Source organism: Suricata suricatta, chromosome 9 (genome assembly GCF_006229205.1).
Source record: "Suricata suricatta isolate VVHF042 chromosome 9, meerkat_22Aug2017_6uvM2_HiC, whole genome shotgun sequence".
Lineage (NCBI taxonomy): Eukaryota > Metazoa > Chordata > Mammalia > Carnivora > Herpestidae > Suricata > Suricata suricatta.
Genome location: NC_043708.1, coordinates 129,109,805 through 129,126,679, shown reverse-complemented (window position 1 = coordinate 129,126,679; position 16,875 = coordinate 129,109,805). Strand labels below are relative to the sequence as shown.

At 44.8% G+C, this 16,875-nt stretch overlaps 1 long non-coding RNA gene across 1 annotated transcript; it reads left to right on the top strand.

The window, feature by feature from the left end:
* The first annotated feature begins 11,859 nt into the window (after positions 1-11,859).
* Positions 11,860-14,130, top strand: LOC115301730. The gene is made up of 3 exons (XR_003913264.1): positions 11,860-11,927; positions 12,499-13,046; positions 13,698-14,130. It is a non-coding gene; the product is annotated as an uncharacterized LOC115301730 (long non-coding RNA).
* Positions 14,131-16,875: the final 2,745 nt, after the last annotated feature.

Sequence of the window (16,875 nt, the reverse complement as noted above, 5' to 3'; positions counted from 1 at the left end):
ACACCCTCTCTCTCAAAATAAATAAGCTTTATTAAAAAAATAAAAGGAAACTATTCTGCGTCGACTATTCTTCCAAAATTAACCAGTTTGCCACATTCTTCTCCCTAAAGAGCCCTTGGAGAATACGGAGAAATATAACAGAATTAGACAAATGTATGCATAATGGAGACATACCAATCCGCAGCCATTCCGTGGTCATGTCACAATTATCTCGTGACAGCTCTTTCCTGGGGCAGTGTCCGTTCTCTTCATCCGTACACTTGAAACAACCCTAATCTCTCTTTAAATGAAGTCCTAAATACCTAACTTGAAATAAGAGCCGCTGCACTAGAATAAAGGACACAGTTTGTTAATATTTATTCCAACAGATTTGGGGACTTGAAGAGCTAACGTATATGGCAATCATCGTTATGCTAGAAGTCTTCCTTTTGGTGACAGTGCCTCAGTGCAGCGGCTTATCTCTACTTAAGGACTATCGTTTTTGAGACTCAAGAGTCTGTCTGAATCTATAGATAAACAGCAGTAAATATGTGAAGATTTTTTTATTATACCAGCACTGTGTATCTGAAATTAAAACCTGTTGTCAGAGATACGTTCACTCCAGTCCTTTTAAAAACAGCTCTAGATTTTTTTCATTTTATCATTTGTGTTTCATAGATGATACCCAAGACAGCAAATGGGTGAATATTTTACATTTTAGCTCTTTTAAGGGACAATGGACTTTGAGCATCTTTGGGGAGCCATACAGCTCTTAGCAACCTGTCTCCTTGGAACTGAAGTTTAAAATTTGCTACTGATAGAAAGGAAGAAGGGGTCTGAGAGTAGGAAGAAGAAAGAGGAGGAGAAGAATAAATATATTTTTGTAATACTTATTTAATATTCTTTATTCTTGAAAACACCCAGATTTTACTCTCAGGCACAGTTAGTGTCCAGCGATGAAAGGCAGAAGTCTTGTAAACCAACCCCTCAAGTCGGCCCTTCCTGCAATAACAGAGGGGTCTGGGTTGTCTCTCGTCCTAGACTTTAGGCCCTGAAGTCTGTCGGGGCAAGTTGCGGGCACATTCCAGCAGAGTCTGTCAACCAATGCATTATTATCTTCTAGTCTCCCCCCGATCTCCTCTCCCCCATATCAAATAGCCCTAAAGTTCTCATGCTTTCAAGGCTCCATGGACCAGTGATAATGACCTAGCTGAATTTGGGTTCGAGGTCTGTGGCATTTACAAACTGTGACCTTGACCAGAGTAACATCTCTGAGCTAAAGCTTCCGTCCCTGGAAATCGGAGCTATCTCTTCCGTTGTTGTGAGAAGTAAATGATGGGCTGTACACAGTGCTGAGCACAGTGCCTGGCACAGATACGCTCTTAGTGGAAGGCACTGATTATTAACCCTTCTACTTCTTGGATCCGTCTTCTACCTGCACTCCATTCCTCATTCTCCTCTGACCAATTGCTTCCTAACCAGTCTGTAGCTGTCCTGCCTAGTGCCCTGAGCTGCTCGCTGTCCCTTGTACCACTCTGTCCTTTAAATACACCCTTAGCTCTTTCATCTGCCTGGCAAACTCCTACTTATTCATCAAAACTCAAACCTTAATATCAGGAGGATGAAAGTATAAACCGATGTAACTTCTTTGAAGGGAAGTTTCTACAAAAGTCATCCACATTTAAATGCGCCAACTTATGGATCCAGGAATTCTATTTCTATGAATGCAAAAAAAAAAAAACGGGAATGTAAATAAAAATACTATTTGTGATAGAAAAATATTGTAAAACCCTACATATCCAAGAGAGCACCAATATAAAAATTCTGATTTGTCCATATAAGGAAATACTACAGGACTATTAAAGAGAAGTGAGAAGATCCACAGGTACTGACTTCCAAAATCTATTGTTACAGGAAAAAATCGAGATATAGGGGCACCTGGGTGGCTCAGTCAGTTGGGCATCCGACTTCTGCTCAGGTCATGATCTCATGGTTTGTGAGTTCGAGGGCCACATCGGGTTCTGTGGTGATAGCTCAGAGCCTAGAGCCTGCTTCAGATTCTGTGTCTCCCTCTCTCTGCCCCTTGCCCACTCACACTCTGTCTCTCTATATTTCAAAAAATGAATAAAAAATTTAAAAATCAAGATATAAAAAGCTGAGATGTCTAAAAAGAAGAGGTGGTACATTTACATTAGATTTATATTGATGTAATGGTGGTAGTTGCCTCTGATGGTCAGTCAAGGGTCTGAGTGAGGGAAGATTTTCTTTTCACTGTATATTTTTGTTGTTGTTGTTGTTCCACTGGGAAAATGACTAACCATTTCCATAAAATATTACATTTTCTTTAAATTAAAAAAAATACCTTAATTCCAAGCATCTGTTCTTTTGGGAAGCCATGGCTGGCCCTCTCCCTCCCTTCCCTGCCTGTTTCTCCTTCCTTCCTACTTCCGATTTGCCCAGGTGTTTTGAATGTAATTCACCCCACTGTATTGAACATAACTGCCTATGAGACTGATTTCTCTAGAAAACCAAGATCATGTAGAGGGTAGGATTGATACTGTATTCATTGGTTTGTTTGCTTGTTTAGAGAGAGAGAAAGAGAATCTCAAGCAGGCTCTGAGCTGTCCGTGCAGAGCCCGATGCGGGGCTAAAACTCGAATTCCGAACCATGAGATCATGACCTCATCTGAAGTCAGACGCTTAACCGACTGAGCCACCCAGATGCCCCAAAATTGTATTGTTTTTTAGGTCCAGCCCCCAGATGATACACATGCACGCGCACACACACACACACACACACACACACACACACACACACACACACTTTTTCTTTTTTCTAGTGACTTGAAAAAGTCTAGCATGGGTCTCTCCCACCACTGTCCTGATCCTATTCTGGTTGCCCAAAGGAGAACTTGAGTTCTTGTAGACTCGCCTTAATAATCTGGCCCCACCCTGCATTATCCGACATTTCCAGCTACACCTGGTTCTCATGGGGTTGTTATTTTTTTCATTGTCGTTGGTTTGTCCTGTTGTGTGTGTGTGTGTGTGTGTGTGTGTGTGTGTGTGTGTTTTATCCAGTCTCTTCACACTCCTTGCCTGGCGTATATTCCTCTACTAATGTCCTTTTCTTACTTCGCCGGCTCAGTAGTCTCCTTCTAAGTCCCTTCCTCTTCACGCTGTTGAACACTGGTGAGCGCAGCCATCTTCCAGAAGCACTTCCCCTTTGAAACCTGGCTGGTTTTCCCCTGCTTAGGTCAGATAACTTGATGTTCCCATGGCTCACTGATCAGACTTGTGATCACTAGTCATTGACTGCAACTATCAGTTCACATGTTAGTTCACTTGACAAAAGTAAGGACTCTTCTAAGACAAGGATTTTTACTCTTGCTCATCTTACTGGTCCTGGGATTTATGCCTGATGCATAGAAGGACTCAAGAACTAATTGTTGCATGAATGGGTGAATGAAAAAGGGAATAGTAAGGGTTCATGATATTTTGATGAGCTGTATGTGACAGCCATCTGTTACTTATTTGCAGCAACATAGTTGTGTGCTGTGGGTCATATGTCACACCTCAGCCTGGCATTTTGAACAGGGAGCTTTAAGTGGTCCTTATCACTCTAATGCTGGTAGAGAAACCTAATTAAACGTGTCCTTTTTAGGTCCCTTAAAGTAGGATTTCCAGGGGCACTTGGGTGGCTCAGTCAGTTAACTGTCTGACTCTTGGTTTTGGCTCAGGCTGTGATCTCACAGTTTAGTGAGTTTGAGCCCCACATCAGGCTCTGTGCTGACAGTGTGGAGCCTGCTTGGGATTCTCCCTCTCTCTGCCCCTCCCCCCACTCACTGTGTCTCTCTCAAAATAAATCGAGATTTTAAAAAATAGGATTGCCAGATTTAACAAATAGAAATGCAAGTTGCCAAGTTGAATTTGAATATCCAGGAAACGCAATATTTTTAGTGTCATTATGTCCCAATCTAAACCCCTAAAAGAATTATTCATTGTGTATCAGAAATTCAAATGTGAATGAATATTCTGTATTTTATCTGGCAACCCTACCACAAAGTCCAAATTCTAAAATCCTGTCTTCCTGTGTTCAGACCCAGTTGATTCTTCTTCGAGAATTGTATGAACTGTGCAGCCTTATCATATTTGTTAAATAAACAACCCAAATTTTCCAACTCACTTAATAGTTTTATTTTACACATTTAACAACGTTGCTTCCTTCCAAAACACCTTTATTTTAAACCATCAGAGTTAAATTCTAATTTATAGTACTTTAGACTCTTAGCCACTAAATAGTACAACTGGATCTGAGAGGGAAAATCCATGTGACTCTTTGCATTTGAACTTTCTGTATATTTTCTTTCCATCTCTAAACGGAGATTATGTCCCAGCGTGGTAGGGCATCAGGTCTGCTCTCCGAAGTTAGAAACCTTTAGCAACTTTCTGGAAAAGCTGTTCGGGTTGTAAAATGCCACTTCCCTGTGGAGGAAGGCAAGAGCCACACTACCAAGGGCTAGCACCTCTACTAGCCAACTCAGCAGCCGTTAAGGATTATTACAAACCAGGCTTTCCACAAGACTGCTTAAAAAAGTTAGACAGCATATCATCAGACACGGGCATTTTTAGATTTCAGTCTCTTAGCCGTAGTAAATTATCTCCTAGGCCAAAAATGCAGACCCCAGCAGCACCTGCACATATTTTTGTTTCAAAGGAACATTTCCCCTGACATTAAATCACATTCCCCTGCAGCTTGGAAGTGACTGACAACTCTACACCACACACCTTTCTCTTACATGTAATTAGTTTTCCCTGTGGTTCTATAAGGTAAGATAATGTCACAAGTGTCCTCTCTTCTTTAGCATCTCAAATTGAAAATTATAGGCTAAACATTGTCCTACGTGTCTAAACTCATGCAAAAAAAATTGCTTAGTACTCAAATAACACAGCTGTGAGATCTGGAAAAAACCACAAACATCCATCAAAAATTACTAAAAAGCGGCGATTGGAATGTGACAGAATTTACATTCAGAGGGGAAAAGGGGACATTTCAAAAAGGGCTAGGGGTGAAGATGTAATGTGACTTAATAAGGTACAAAAGCGTAAGGAATATGGCTCAGTCCTGGAGTGGAAAATCTATTTGCCAGGGGCACGATAAGCCTGAAACACAACCTCCACATTTCCTAAGGACCCATTCTGACACTAATTTCTGCAGTCGGAGCCTGAGTACAGGAGTGAATGGGTATGCCTGATAGCAGCTTACAAAAGAAAAGCCAGGGAGCCAGGGTGGCTCAGTCAGGTAAACATCCAACTCCAGCTCAGGTCATGATCTCACAGTCCATGGGTTCGAGCCCCACGTTGGGCTCTGTGCTGACAGCTCAGAGCCTGGAACCTGCTTCTGTCTCCCTCTCTCTCTGCCCCTTCCCCTGCTTGCTCTTTATCTCTGTCTCTCAAAATAAAATAAAGACATAAAAAAATTTAAAAAGGAAAAGAAACTGTTAACTTTAAAAAAACAAAACAAAAGCCAACTACCACCCTGCAAACCAACAGACAAGGAACAGAGTGAAGGAACATCTTTCATATTTTAAAATGGACTGAACAGACATTCGATAAGTCAAGAGCCAGTATTTCTTTTGCACTCCCATGTTTCCAGGATGGCTTGTAGCAAATATAGCTCGGTAAGGGGAATAAATTCAGAGCTACGGAGTGTAGTAGAATATTGTAAAACCCCTCGGGTCAAACTGGACCCTAGGGATAAAATACCAGCCATCGGTTTACTCACTAACCCCATTCTGGCAAACCATTACAAGTTGAGCAACCTGGCTCTGGAAGTCCCTAACATGTAACTGGATAAGAACATTGTGACCAAAAGGTTAACTTGTTTTTCAACATTCTGTTAAGCACCCCACCCTTTTCGCTTCTGTACAACCTATTTGCCTCCCCGTCTAACTGAAACTTCGCCCCTTCCTAGAAAAACCCTGGGCCCCTGCTTGGCGGGGCGCTCTTCAAAGGACTTCCTAGTGCTCCAGAGGGGCTGGCCGGCTGGACTAAAATAAACCTAAGTGACCGACTCCGTTTGTGTTTTCGTGGGTTCTGTTCTCGGTGACTCTCAATGGAAAAGGAGGTCTAACTTTTTTTCATTTATTTTTTAATGTTTATTTATTATTGAGACAGAGAGAAACAGAGCATGAGTTGGGGAGGGGCAGATAGAGAGGGAGACACAGAATCTGAAGCAGGCTCCAGGCTCTGAGCTGTCAGCACAGAGCTCAACGCGGGGCTCGAACCCACGAACCGCGAGATCATGACCTGAACCAAAGCCGGATCTTAACCGACTAAGCCACCCAGGCGCCCCTCTAACATTTTCGGAGGCCCCAGTGAGATCCCGAGAGGAGAAACCCCTTTCAGTCAGGCCTTGGCACTAGGCTGCGATCTAGGAGACGGGTCTAGGTCTTTTTTCCAGCATCTCTGGATGTAAGGTTTGTGCCAGTCACTACCAGTTTGGGGATGGTTGGTTTAGAGGAGGCTGATGAGCCTGAGACCTCGCCAACCATTCCGGCCAAGACATTGGTCCGGGAATTTGATACAACTTGTGTTTCTCATCCACATCACATCTTTGATTGTTTCATTTTTGCCAGTCTTCTTGTGCTTCGTTCAACTTTGTCTTCAGTCAAATGGGCAGTTCAGGGTCAAAAATCTACACACCTCTAGAGTGTTTTCTCACCAACTTTAAAGCCATCTATTTGCCTGGAGGGGCGGATGAATATGGGATCAAGTTCTCTAGGGGCAGGTTGCAGCCCCTCTGCGAATAGGAATGGCCAACTTTTGGAACCAGAAGGTACCTTTGAGCCCTCAGTTTGTCAAGCTGTGTGGCAGGTGGTGACAGGCAACCCAGGGCACCTGACCAATTTTCCTTACGTCGGTATTTGGACACAGGCGTATGAACAACCAACTGCTAGTTGCAGGGTTGGGGCACCTGGGTGGCTCAGTCAGTTAAGCGTCGGGCTTCAGCTGTCTGTGCTGACAGCTCGGAGCCTGGAGCCTGCTTCAGATTCCGTGTCTCCTTCTCTCTCTGACCCTTTCCTGCTCGTGCTGTCTCTCAAAAATAAAACAAAACAAACAAACAAACAAACTAGTTGCAGGGTTTTAGTAACAGCGAAGAAACCCACGTTTTCTCCACAACCTGAGGTAAAACCTGTCCTTACCTCTCTGGTAGAAGATTTCCTTGACTGCTCTGGTTGGGCCCCTCCCTGCCCTCCATCCCCCGATTCCTCAACTCTGCCGTCTCTCTCTTTTTAAAAATTTTTTAAATGTTTATTTATTTTTGAGACAGAGAGAGACAAAGAACGAGCTGTCAGCACAGAGCCCAACGCAGGGCTTGAACCCACAAACCATGCCATTATGACCTAAGCCGAAGTTGGATGCTTAACTGACTGAGCCACCCAGGTGCCCCCCACCATTGTCTCTCTCGAATCCATCATCCCCCTCGCCCCATCCCGTAGACCCCCATTCCCTCTCTCCCCCATCCCTCTCCAGGAACCTCTCATCACTCCCCCCCATACTCCTACCAGACTCCCCTATGGCCCTCAGTAGGCTCTGCCCCTGCCTACTCCCCACCTACCCCTACGGGAGGCCATTGACAGGAATAGATATGTTTATGTCCCCTTCACCACAAGTGACTTATATTGGAAACCTCAAAACCCCACATTCTCTGAGAAGCCACGAGCCCTCCTTTTACTGCTAGAATCTGTCTTTCACACTCACTTCCCTGCCTGGGATGATTGTCAACAACTCTTGCAGGTCCTGTTGACCTCTGAAGAGCGCTAGGGTATCTTCAACCATATCCACCGCACAGTCCTGGGCACAGATGGGACGGCCCTCCAGGCGGCTCAGTATGCCCGCCTGGAAGAGGAAATACCCTCAGCACGCCCAGATTGGAACTACAATTCGTCAGCACATAGGCGATCACTCACCAACTACCACCAGCATCTCCTGGCCCGCCCCAGGGGTGCCACTCGCAAGCCTACCTATTTGTCAAAGGTAAGCGAGGTCCTACAGGGACCTGAGGAATCCCCTGCTGCCCTTCTGGAGAGACTTCTGGAGACATACCAGACCTATAGCTCTATAGACCCGGAGGCCCCTGAAAAATTGAAAGGTGATTAATTTAGGCTTCGTTGCCCATTCAGCCCCAAATATTCGTGAACAGTTACAAAAGTTAGAGGGTTTTGATGGGGAGAATAGGGATAAGCTTATGAGCATGGCTATGAGAGTCTTCCATAATCGGGAAACCCAGAGGAAAGATTCGCCAAAAAGTTGGGAAAGGCAATCACTGCAGCTCTGTCAGACAAAGGACTTATGACCCCCACAAAAGGGAAAGAGAAAGGGGCCATCAAGACACTCCCCACCCCCTTGCAAAGGACCAATGTGCATACTGCAAAGAAAAAGGACATCACAGACAGGAGTGCCCTAAACTTAAAAGGAAGAAAGAGGCTGACTAACTCACATATGGCCAGACGTTCACGGTTATCACACTGCACTGCATGCGGTAGAACCTCTACTCCACAGCTCCCCCCATAGATGGCTCTCGAATGCCCGACTTCTTCAATACCAGGGCCAACTGTTGGATCAGCCCAGGCTCAAGTTCCAGCAGGTAACGGGACTCAATCCTGCTCCTCTTCAGCCACAATCTAATGATGGTCCACCAATTCATGACTGTCTTGAGATAGGAAGGGACGACCCGATTTGACCGACCAGGCACTCCTGGACACAACTGAAACTTTCTTCACCGACGGGAGCAGGTTCATCTCTCAGGGACAACGATACGCCAGAGCTGCGTGGTAGATCACCAGTTGCAGGTCATATGGGCCCAAGATTTACCCAAGGATATTCTGCCCAAAGGGCTGAGTTAATTGCCCTAACCCAAGCACTACAAGCCGGAAAAGATAAAAAGGTAACCATATACACAGATAGTCGCTATGCCTTTGCTACTCCACATGTCCATGGAGAAATATATAAAAATAGAGGACTGTCGACGTCAGAGGGAAAATCCATAAAAAAAATGAGGAGGAAATCTTAAGCCCGCTTGAGGCCATATGGGCCCCAAGAAGGTGGCCATCATTCATTGCAGGAGGCATCGACGAGGCAATTCCCTTGAAATCCTGGGAAACCAGGCCACAGAGAGGCAAAAGCAGTTGCCCCCAAATCAGTGGGAAACATGGAGCAGCTGGTCCTCCATCCTCAACCCACGCTACCAGAGAACCCGTCCTACTCCCCAGAGGAAGAGGCCAAATACTCCCACAAAGGTTGGAGAAGACACTGAGATGGTTGGTGGCAACACAGGTCACGGAAAGTCCTCAAGACGACCATCCCTACAAAGATAAGACTGGTTCATTAATAACTGTAGTCTTTCTGTTGACATGTATCAACAGGAAGTCCCTGTTTGTATGGGGACCCAAGTCATGTATCAATTGGCCCAAGTCACGTATCAATTAGCTCGCAATAACCACCAGCCCTAGGGCTTATTAACCCACAGAGCCTAATAGTACTCAAATCAATGTATTAAAGCCCCAGCCTCTCATAGGACCTTATCTTAACACCTTAAAAGTTTTGTATCAGGTTTTGAATCAATCTAACCCCAGTCTTAATGAGGATTGCTGGATGTATTTAAGTCCCCAGCCCGCTTTGTACGTAGGAATTGACTTTACTCACAGAACTTGACTTTAATCCCGGCTCCCACTCGCAACTGGTACAAGCAACAACTATCTATAGGGGACATCCAGGGACGGGGACTCTGTCTAAAAAGCCCACATGTAAATGAGTTTTACTTAGATCCCCTCCGCATTTTCCATCCCCTTCCCTGTCCCTCCGGTAACCTCACCTATGTAGAAGCCCCCAGTAACTCATGGTGAGTATGCACAGAGAATCTCACCCCTTGCATCTCTATCACCTTTCCCCAACATCACCCAGACCTCTGTATTTTAGCTCATATAATACCCCAAATAACAGTTTACGACGGCCTCACTGGTCGCACTTACCTAGCCTCCCAGGGCACACATCGCTAAAAGAGAGTGCCTGTTCTAGTCCCAGTCCTAACTGCAACAGGCATTGCTGGATCAGCTGCCTTAGGCGCCTCAGCATTAGGAATACAGGACATAAATTTCAAGTCCTTAAGCCAACAAGTAGCCCAAGACCTAGGACTTTAACTCAGTCTGTAACCCATTTGGAAGGCCAAGTTGATTCCTTAGCTGGAATGGTGCTCCAAAATCAACTCGGTCTAGACTTGCTCTTTTTGATGGAGAGATGATTATGTGTAGCACTGGGAGAACAATGCTGTTTTATGCCAACAAATCAGGGACAATAAGAGAAACTCTCGCCACAGTAAACCAACATCTGTTAACCAAATATAACCGAGTAGAGTCAAATAATGGTTGGTTCCAATCTCTATTCAATTGGTCTCCCTGGCTAACAACCCTGATTTCTGCTTTAATTGGGCCTTTAATTATCTTTTTCCTAGCCCTGGCCATAGGACCCTGTATAATTAACAAACGTATGGCCTACAGTAGATCAAGGGTGGGCTCCCTAAAACTCTTGATATTAAATCAAGGGAGTTACCTACCCCTAGACAATGAAACTCCGGTGTAGGATTAACTGGAGTAATAAAATCAGTGGGGTATGTAAAACCCCCTCGGGTCAAACTGGACCCTAAGGATAACATACCAACCATCGGTTTACTCACTAACCCCATTCTGGTAAACGATTACAAGTTAACCTGGCTCTGGGAGTCCCTAAGCTGTAACTGGATAAGAACGTTGTGACCAAAAGGTTAACTTGTTTTTCAGCATTCTATTAAGCACCCCACCCTTTCCGCTTCTGTACAGCGGCTTCGCCTCCTCCTCTAACTGAAACTTCGCCCCTTCCTAGAAAAACCCTGGGCCCCTGCTTGGCGGGGCGCTCTTCAAAGGACTTTCTAGTGCTCCGGAGGGGCCATTAGGCTGGAGTAAAATAAACCTAAGTGACCGACTCCGTTTGTGTTTTTGTGGGTTCTGATCTCGGTGACTCACAATTGAAAAAGAGGTCTAACAATATACCCTAGATGTTTACGTTGCAAAAAACCAGGAGAATGAGGTTATTTGTTCTTTCAGAGAAGAAAGAGCAATAACTATCCCTTGTATATTATAATAGCTTCAAACATGAAAAAAGTTCTTTGACGACTAAGAAGCGGGAAAAATCTCATAGACTATTTATTCTACTGTAAAAACTGACCTATAAAGGATAAATTTTTGATGCACGCTGAACCCATCCTGTTGCGTCTTAAACACGTTTATCTTGTTTTTTTTTGTAATGTTTAGTGTATTCTAATTTGTCAATCCATTGGTCAAAAATTGGTTTCCTTTGCTTCAGAGCCGAATCATTTTTAAACCTGTTGCATAATCTATGCAACTTTTTTCCCTAAAGTTGTTCCTTTCTTCCCGTTCCCAGGTGTTTAGTGGCTCTTTCTGCACCAGAGTAGGTATTTCAGGGGTTTGGGGGTTCCCCCCTTTTCCTAGTTATATGGAAGCGCATTCATTTCGACATTATTTGCCTAATTATAGACTAGTCCTGTACACCTTGAACTGAATTTTTAGTTCCTCTAGGAAGATAAAATGAAGACTCCATGTTTTGGCTTGCAGGGGCTTGGGGTGCGCAATGAGCGGTGCCTTTAAGAACAGCCGCGGTAATTTTCCATGGCCCGGACAGCCCCGCCCACGCAGCAGGGTGCGCCGGTGTGCGGCTGCGCGACGCGGCGCGCGCCTCCCGGTTGCCTGGATACCGCCTCCTCCACCCCCCAGCCCCCGAAGCCCTTTTGTTTCCAAGATGGCTTCCGAGTTCTGTCTTACTGCGCACGGAACAAAGCCAATTGAACCTCCTTAAGCTTAGCGGAAAGCAAGAATTGTCTGACTGGCTTTAAGAGTGTTCGTTGTCAATATTTATTTACTATTATAATTTTACAAAAATCCTCTCCATTGGATTGTCTGGATGGGAGAAAAACCGGGGATCCCCTCAGGCTGTGTGAGCCAGGGTCTCTTAGTCTTTTGGCTTCAAAGTTGGGGATACCTTCGTTTCTTTTGAGAATAATTGTTTTTTCCTGTTACACTAGCTCAGGAAGAAGTCTTTTCAAATTTAAACCTATGAGACTCAATATTAGACTATATAGTTATGTGGAGCTCAATCAGGGCAATACCTCCTGGCTGTCTCTGCTCTCCTTTAAGAATACCTGTTGACTTTCTGTTTTTCTTTTTCCTGAAAGGTTAGTTTAAACCCAGATTCATCATATTCTAAGATGGTAAATGCCTCTGGGGATGGGAATTCTGTTTTATTCATCTTTATGTTTCAGAGGCGTTTCTGTCTATAACAAATCTTGTAACGATGTAGCTAAATAATCCTAATTAATTTTTGAGGCCCCCCCCTTTTTTTTTTTACTACGCCAAGCACTGTGCTATGAGGCAGGTACTATGAGATAGCTTTCTCTCTCCCATTTTGCAGGCAAGGAAACTATGGCCCCAGGAGGTCAAGTCCTTGCCGGATGCATCGCAGCTAGTAAATGAGGGAAACGGAGAGGCCAGCCCAGATAGTCTAAGGACAGGCTGCCGCTATGCCACCTACTGCCTTCAAAAACACTGCGGGGAGTCCATGATGTCTTCTGATTGCAGCACTTTCAGGGACAAGCGTGTACGTCTCCTTCCTGAAATAATGTTCCTCTCTGTTGTGAATAGACTTTTCACACTTGTGTCAGTCAGAGCATTTAGATGCTTACCAGACCCGGGGCTGGAAGACACAGACTCAGCCAACCTTGGTGGCAGGTGTTGGGGAAATCAAATGAAAAACAAACATCTCCTGCCAACTCGAAGAAATCTCTGCCCAAGCAGAAGAGAAAGAGAAGAGTCTCCTCATTGAATAAAGCATTAAAGCGAAATAGGATGTGCATCATATCAATCCACTGAGAGACTGAAAGGACAAAGAAATTTCACCCTTTTGCACGGCTAAGCAGAATCACTCTATCACATACCTGTTCTCAGAATAACTAGTTTCAGGTAAGAGGACTTGGAGGCACCATCTGACATACAGAGTTCATCTTCCACTCACCTTGGCAATTGGTAGCTGGAAATCTGTGTTAGCTAATTAGCATTACCCAAAGGAACCGTGAGATCATGACCTGAGACTTACACCTTTGTGACAGGAGGTGGGTTTGCCACTTGGAACCAGGAGCCTAAGTTAGACTCCTGTCCTCCTACAGAAGGGGGATGTTGTCTTCCCTGGTGATTACATTTCAAAGAGACTGCTCCCAGGTCATTCCCGGGTCGTAAAAAGGGCTAGAGGCTTATTTACCTTTTAAATAGGTTCATGTACTTCTCAAAGGGGCAGAGAATTTACAATCATTCATTTTCTAAAGTAAATGCTTTACTTTAGAGACCCCCTTCTGTACTAGGGGAAATTTACATATTTAAATTTATAGTGACCCTGACAAAGATCCGGAGATGACTCAGGGCCGCTCTTCCAATGGAGGAGTCTACTTGGATTCAAATTTTCACCTCACCAGCCCACCTTTTCACACAGACATAATAATGAGTCAAACAGTAGGAAGCCAGGAGAAGCAAGTTACCTAATGCTGAGGGTTAGGTTTTCTATTTTAATGCAAATTCTTACTTCCTGGTTTCTTTGAAATTACATCTAATTTCCAGCAGATGCTGAGTGAATTTGCGTGCTGCACTAGACTATGAAGCTGTGTCTAAGAACTGCCAGACAGGCAACTGGCTTTCATGTACTTTCGAGTTCAGTCTTAACTCTTCTGTCTTCCCTCTTCACTGCACGGCCTTGGACTTGGACGTGTCTGATGGGGAGGACCTCCCCCTCCCCCACCCCCTTAAGTCTGCTCTGCCCGACCTCAGCTTCTTTAACCGAAGGCTAGGTTGCTTGTGGCCTCCTTGCCTTAGCACGTGGTGATACCTGACCCGGGGCCTCCTTCCTGTACGTTCCTGGTTGAGTCGCTCAACTAGCAAGACAGCTTGGCATACCATCTTTCTGGAATGGTTCCCTGACCAGCCTGCCTGACCACTAACTTGCATCTGACTTGGTCTCTCTTGGGCACACACAGACATGGGTGCCTAGTCATGTTTGATGTATTAGGCCATAAAGTCCTTGAGATTGAAGATCTTTCTCTTTTTTTTTTTAAGGTTTATTTTTGAGAGAGAGAATGTGTGTGCGCGTGTGTGTGTGTGTGTGAGAGAGAGAGGGAGACACAGAATCCGAAGCAGGCTCCAGGCTCTGAGCTGTCAGCACAGAGCCTGACCCCGGGCCAGAACCCAGTAACTGTGAGATCATGACCAGAGCTGAAGTCAGACACTTAACGAACTGAGCCACCCAGGTGCCCTGAGAGCCAAGATCTTTCTTAAAAGACAGAAACAAAAACCAAAAAAAACCCCACCTTTGAATTCCCAACACCTCACAGCAGGGTGCCTAGATGAGCTGCTAGGAGCTCTCAAACTGATGAGTCACAGGCTTCATCCAACCCACCGAACTATTTTCTTTAACTCTTTAAAATTTGCTTTTTAAAAATTCCAGATCACATTTAAAAATCTGGATTTACCTACAAATCAGGGTCTTTGCCTTCTCTTTAAAATTAAGATGTGGACATTCCGGGTCTGCTTCCACCAGATACCCACTAAAGAGACTGGCCACTTTATTTTTTTGAAGTTTATTTATTTATTTTGAGAGACAGAGACAAAGAGCATGAGTGGGAGAGGGACAGAGAGTGAGAGAGAGATTCCCAAGCAGGCTCCATGCTGTCAGCGCAGAGACCAACTCAGGGCTCTGTCTCAGGAACCCTGAGATCATGGTCTGAGCTGAAATCAAGAGCCAGGCACCCAGAGACCACCACTTAAAATATTTTTTTAATGTTTTTAATTTATTTTTGAGAGAGACAGTGTGAGCAGCAGAGGGTCAGAGAGAGAGGGAGACACAGAATCCGAAGCAGCCTCTGGGCTCTGAGCTAGCTGTCAGCACAGAGCCTGACGCGGGGCCCAAACCCGTGAACCGTGAGATCATGACCTGAGCAGAAGTCGGATGCCCAACCTACTGAGCCCCCCACGCGCCCCCAGAGACCGCCACTTTAGACAGGACAGGAGCTCTCCACTCTGCCTCAGCCTTTGCCACTCCCTGCCACTTGCCCAGTGAAGCTAAGTATGAGGTATCACTGATGGTGAGTACGCACTGGTATTTTTCTTGGAGTAAAATACTTCTCAGTACCGAAAGAGAGAGAGCAAGACTAAAGCATTTTTCGAGGATAGTGGGAGAGAGCCCATTTCATGGTGGGGAAGAGTTGCCTCTATGTTCATTAGGCACATAAAGTACGTCTGTCTCTCTTTTTCTTAAAATCCACCTGCCTTGCTTATCTACATTATGTTCCTGCCTGCTACAGATCTCTGACCCGTAGCGTAGATACTCAAAAGCTTTTTGCGAAAGGGAGGGAAGGAAAAATAAGTTCAGCAGATGGTTAGGATTCCAAACTTTTTAATCCAGCTACCTAAACAGACTTTCCAATTTACCACCTTTATCCAGTCCTTCAGGTTCACCCTGAACATCTAGCTCTCTTCTGCCATTTACTACGGATTGGTCGGGTGTGCACGTGATACCCAGATTCCGATAGCAATTTAGCGAAAACCAGTGAGGTAGATTCATACATCTGCCCCTCTCTTCCTGACGACTCCGCAGGCAGAGATGGCACAGGACCAAAAAGTTCACTTCAGGCAGGTAATTGGTTTTCAGAGGCTTAATCAGAGCACTTTAAGATAGGTAATGTTTGATGGGTAGAACTGATAACTATTCTGCACAGTTTCCTAATAGAAAAATTGTTAGCCTGTTGCAATCTGTGTTTACACATTACAACGAGCATCTAAATACATACTAACTTTTCTCTCTGAACACCAGTGAGATAAGTATCAGGAGGATGTTGATACTCTGTTTCATGTAAAACTGATCAAGATAACAAAACCATACTTAGGAAGCTTCAAACATTGTTTAATAGAGCTTTTGTTTTCAAGGGAGGAATCTTAATGATCATTTCCTCCTAAATTGTCATAGCTTAGATTTACGGTGTTTGAACAAGCCTTCTGTCTGGTTTAAATGGAGCAGAGAATCTTTCTGAACACCTTAGAGTGTGTGCTGGTCCTTTAATGGCATTATTAAGTTGGAGCGATAAAATAGAATGATAGAATGCAAAGTTCTCCTTTCTGACCTGAACATGCTGTGACATCATAAAACAAAACTCAAGTCACTGGTCACCTTTTCCTTGCCTGGATTAAAAAGTCATTAAATTGGGGCGCCTGAGTGGCTCAGTTGGTTGAGCACCTGGCTTCAGCTCAGCTCATGATCTTGCGTTCATGGGTTTGAGCCGCATGTCAGGCTCTGTGCTGACAGCTCAGAGCCTGGAGCCTGCTTCAGATTCTGTGTGTGTGTGTGTCTCACTCTCTCTGCCCCTCCCGTTACGGGACCAGGCTGGATCGCTGATGGAAGAACCAAGCTCTCGAAGATCTTGGAGGATTGGAGGTTTATTTACATCGATGGGCTCAGGGGAGACAGTTTCTCCAAAGACCTGAGCCCCGAGCCTTGGGGAGGGAGCAATTGATAAGCTTACAGCTTCTGCGTTTGTGCTCCATGGCTGTGAGACATAAACAAGTGATGGAAATGGGGGAGGGAGGCGTGGCCTTGCAACAAACAAACAGAGAAGGGCTAACATCATAAGAGTCTCGAATGTGTCTATCAAGTTCCCTTCTCTTTTTAGGTCAGGGTTTGGGTTTTCCCCCATCATTCCCCACTTTGATGATTCTAAAAATCTTCCTTTTAGTAGGCATCCTCTTTCTGTCT